Source organism: Triticum aestivum, chromosome 4B (assembly GCF_018294505.1).
Source record: "Triticum aestivum cultivar Chinese Spring chromosome 4B, IWGSC CS RefSeq v2.1, whole genome shotgun sequence".
Taxonomy (NCBI): domain Eukaryota; kingdom Viridiplantae; phylum Streptophyta; class Magnoliopsida; order Poales; family Poaceae; genus Triticum; species Triticum aestivum.
The window spans coordinates 101030355-101035640 of NC_057804.1; the positions used below are offsets into that span (position 1 = coordinate 101030355).

At 43.0% G+C, this 5286-nt stretch overlaps 1 pseudogene; it reads right to left on the bottom strand.

Moving 5' to 3' along the window:
* Window positions 1–2578: 2578 nt before the first annotated feature.
* LOC123089998 ((+)-menthofuran synthase-like) lies at window positions 2579–4087 on the bottom strand (annotated as a pseudogene).
* Between the last annotated feature and the right edge of the window lie 1199 nt (window positions 4088–5286).

Consider the following 5286-nt stretch of genomic DNA (forward strand, 5'->3'; position numbering starts at 1 on the left):
GAACAACCCCGGTTTTAGCCAAGCAATTGGTTCATACTTTTTAACGCGCTTCAGCTTTTTCAACCCTCACGCAATACATGAGCCTAAGCCATGGATATAGCACTATAGGTGGAATACAATATGATGATGGAGGTTGTGTGGAGAAGACAAAAAATGAGAAGGTCTCACATTGACTAGGCGTATCAACGGGCTATGGAGATGCCCATTAATAGATATCAATGCGAGGAGTAGGGATTGCCATGCAACGGATGCACTAGAGCTATAAATGTATGAAAGCTCAACAAAAGAAACTAAGTGGGTGTGCATCCAACTCGCTTGCTCATGAAGACCTAGGGCATTTTGAGGAAGCCCATCATTGGAATATATAAGCCAAGTTCTATAATGAAAAATTCCCACTAGTATATGAAAGTGACAACATAGGAGACTCTCTATCATGAAGATCATGGTGCTACTTTGAAGCACAAGTGTGGAAAAAAGATAGTAGCATTGTCCCTTCTCTCTTTTTTCTCTAATTTTTTTGGTGGGCTTCTTTGTCCTCTTTTTTTATTTGGTATTCTTTGGCCTCTTTTATTTTTAATAAAGTCCGGAGTCTCATCCCGACTTGTGGGAGAATCAGAGTATCCATCATCCTTTCCTCACTTGGGATAATGCTCTAACAATGAAGATCATCACACTTCTACTTATTTACAACTCAAGAGTTACAACTCAATACTTAGAAAAAAATATGACTCTATGTGAATGCCTCCGACGGTATACCAGGATATGCAATGAATCAAGAGCAACATGTATGAAAGAACTATAAAGGTGGCTTTGCCACAAATACGATGTCAACTACATGATCATGCAAAAGCAATATGACAATGATGGAGCGTGTCATAATAAACGGAACGGTGGAAAGTTGCATGGCAATATATCTCAGAATGGCTATGGAAATGCCATAATAGGTAGGTATGGTGGTTGTTTTGAGGAAGATATAAGGAGGTTTATGTGTGATAGAGCGTATCGTATCACGGGGTTTGGATGCACCGGCGAAGTTTGCACCAACTCTCAAGGTGAGAAAGGGCAATGCACGATACTGTAGAGGCTAGCAATGATGGAAGGGTAAGAGTGCGTATAATCCATGGACTTACATTAGTCATAAAGAACTCATATACTTATTGCAAAGGTTTATTATCCTTCAAAGCAAAGTACTACTACGCATGCTCCTAGGGGAAGTGTTGGTAGGAGTTAACCATCGCGCGATCCCGACCTCCACTCATAAAGAGGGAAATCAAAAGAACACCCCATGCTACAAATTTTTCACACAACTTTAACCATACATGCATGCTACGGGGCTTGACAACTGTAACATAAGTATTTCTCAATTTCATAATTACCCAACTAGCATGACTCTAACATTACCACCTTTATATCTCAAAACAATTATCAAGTATCAAATTTATCATAGTATTCAATGCACTCTATATGATAGTTTTTATTATACATATCTTGGATGCTCATCATTTAGGACCAATTTTATAACCATAGAAAATACCATGCTGTTCTAAAATACTCTCAAAATAATATAAGTGAATCATGAGAGATCAATAATTTCTACAAAATAAAACCACCGCCGTTCTCTAAAAAGATAGAAGTGAAGCACTAGAGCAAAATTATCCAGCTCAAAAGATATAAGTGAAGCACATAGAGTATTCTAATAAATTCTGATTCATGTGTGTCTCTCCCAAAAGGTGTATACAACAAGGATGATTGTGGCAAACTAAAAATCAAAGACTCATATCATACAAGACGCTCCAAGCAAAACACATATCATGTGGTGCATAAAAATATAGCTCCAAGTAAAGTTACCGATAGACGAAGACGAAAGAGGGGATGCCTTCCGGGGCATCTCCAAGCTTAGGCTTTTGGTTGTCCTTGAATTTACCTTGGGGTGCCTTGGGAATCCCAAATCTTATGCTATTGCCACTCCTTATTCCATAATCCATCAAATCTTTACCCAAAACTTGAAAACTTCACAACACAAAACTCAACAGAAAATCTCATGAGCTCCGTTAGTGCAAGAAAGCAAACCACCACTTTAAGGTACTGTGATGAACTCATTCTTTATTTATATTGGTGTTAAACCTACTTTATTCCAACTTCTCTATGGTTCATACCCCCCGATACTAGCCATAGATTCATCAAAATAAACAAACAACACACGAAAAATAGAGTCTGTCAAAAACAGAATAGTCTGTAGCAATTTGTAACTTTTGAATAATTTTGGAACTCTAAAAATCCTACCAAAATAGGAAATCCTAGTCAATTTGTCTATTAATCTACTGCAGAAAGAATCAACTAAAAAGCACATTTCTGTGATTTATTAAAATTATTCTCGTGCATGCAAAAGTTCCTATTTTTCAGCAAGATCAAATTAACTATCACCCAAGATGATCCTATAGGTTCTACTTGGCACAAACACTAACCTTTACCTATTAATAAAGCACGGATTGAATCCCAGGGTTCACCGTCACAATACGCTTTCTTCTTGTGAATTTACGCTTTCGGTTTGAATTTAAAACATATACACGAGTTGGTACTAATTCGGGGAACCACGTTGTGTGCATCGAATGATCGCAAGCAAGTTTATCACGGCGCACGGACCCCACGCCGCCGGGTCGCATCCGATGGCCCAAGCGTTGATCAGGACCCGGGCGCCCGCCAGCACGTTATAGCCCAGCAGCCGTGTGTCCTCCAATGTCTCCCGCAGCAGGAGCAGCGACGACGGCGGGTGGAGCCGCAGGGTCTCGTAGATCACGCCCTTCAGGTATGGGTGACGCGGGAGATGGGCCTCTTTGATGACCGAGCTGACGGCAGGGGAGACGGCAGCGCGGACCTCAGCCTGGAGCCTACGCATCTCGTGCGGGTGGTTGATGAGCTCCGCCACGGCTCACTCGAGCAGCACGAAGGTCGATGCCCTGGCGGCGGCTAGCATGTCGAGGATGATGCTTTTGTTTTTGTCCGTGTCTAGCTCGTCGTCGTCTAGCATCACGTCCATGAAGTCTCCCTTGTCGTCCCGGGTGGCGACACGGCGGCGCTGGCGATGGTCAGCGATGACACGCTCCAGCAACACGTACATCTCCTCGAAGACGCGCCTCGCCCACCGCACCAGCCCCGTCACCGTGTCTACCCACCGCAGCCACGACACTGCCCATGGGCACCGTGTCGAGGAGCTCCTCCATCTCGCCGAACGCTTTCCTCAGCCTCGCGCCGCCGCCTTCCACCCTGCACTCTGCGTTGCCGAGCGTGCAGCGGGAGATGACCATGTTGGATTACACGATGAGGCTGTCACTCAGGTTCATGACGCCGCCAGAGATGCCGGAGCGGCGGACCCGGCCGGCGAGTGAGGCGGCCTCCTCCGCCCGGACGCCGCCCAGGGACGTGACCCAGCATGCGCTGAGCATGTGGGTGGTGCAGATGCAGCGTGCCTGGCACCAGTGGTCGCCGTAGGGTGCGAAGGTGATGCCTTCGGTGCCGTAGAAGAAGCGGTCGACCATGAGGAGCCTGGGCAGCCGGCGAAGTCCAAGTCGCGGGTCTTCATGGCCTCCTCCACCCCGAGCGCGGAGCTGGCCACCACGGTGGGCACGCGCTGAGACGCAGGTGCATGATCGGGCCGTGGGATGCGGCCAGTGACCAGAGGCTCCGGTGCTGCAGGCTCCCGAGTAGGTGGAGGTGCCAGACGGCCAGCAGGCCCAGCGACGACGTTTTTTTTGCCTCAAACTGAGCTCACGAAAAAAGAAAATTCACCTCAAAAGAAAAAGGAAAAAAGGGGTAAAACCAGCATAAGATTTTCTGAGTTGCAATTTTATGTGCATGTGGCGACGTGCGGTGCTATGGTAGTTTGTTTGTTTGTCACACCTACTCTTATCAATAGTATTTGTTTAGGTAACTCTAGCATATAGATCCAATGGATTGTAGTAAATGCGTAAACTCAGATTTTGTTTGGTCTGTTGTACATTGAATTGCTAATTTCACCTGATTTAATTTATAACTATGGCAACAATGCGCTGTTGTTTACTGAAGCTGAGAAGCAGTAGACAGGATGCATTTTCTGAATTTTTGCATCGAGATTCAGCCAATACCACGGTTGAGATTGCTAAGTGTGATATTGATGTATGATGTTTCTAGAAATATCTAGGAGGCTACGAACAAATTTAGATGGTCAATGACGATAATACATACCCTCTTCCCAAACTACGTTTGATTTATAGCTTTTTCAATCAGAGACTTTTCTCCTACATTGATCGTGACTAAAGTAGCTTTAGGTTAAAGGTGGTCAAGGTGCCTAGGTTTAATTGGCAAACGAAAAAGTTACAATCGGTTGATTTTTTTCTCCATCAAAATGCATGGGCATTTAACCATATCTCTTTATGTAGACAAATGCATGTATGATACTTTAACAAATGGATAATTAAGTTTTCAGTTATGATGAATCTTGATAGCATCTCATATGTGAGTGTTATCCCATGGCAACGCACACACGCACAAACAATTCTTTTCTCTCGTTGCGACGCGCGGGCATTTTTGCTAGTTAAAACATAAAACCACATCTAAACAGAATCTAGATGAATTATTTGATACTAAACAGGAACAAAAAGCTAAGAACAAAAATAAAATTGGGTTGCCTCCCAACAAGCGCTATTGTTTAACGCCCCTAGCTAGGCATAAAAGCAAGAATAGATCTAAGTATTGCCATCTTTGGTATTGGGAAGAAAAGAGAAAATTTCTTATCTATAGCATTTATCCTTCTATTTTGGAAAAGCACGTTGCCATTAATGGTAGAAGAAATATTAAGCACGCTACGGAAATTTTCATCTAAGCTAGCCTTTATCTCTTTGATAATTTCGTTTTGATAAAAGCATAAAAAAGAGGTGGATTCAACCTTATCACTCATGGGGTGCCCAAATATAGTTTTCATTTTTTCATAGGTATCTATAGCATCCCCCTCAAGAAAACCTTCGTAAAAAATAGAATCTAAAACCTGCTTGAACGAAGAGGGTAAGCCAACATAAAAGCTTTTTAAGTATATCTCAATTTGATATTGTGGCAATAGCTAGCTCGAATGATTAATAGCCTATCCCAAGCATCTTTTAAAGACTCATCAAGTAAATAACGAAAAATTCCAGAGTCATATTCATCGAAATTATTGAAATTCTCATTGATAACCCCGATAGATCTTTCCATAGCATCATTATTTATGAGCTTAGAGAGGACAGATGGACTATCCAAAGTACTAAAACCCGGGAA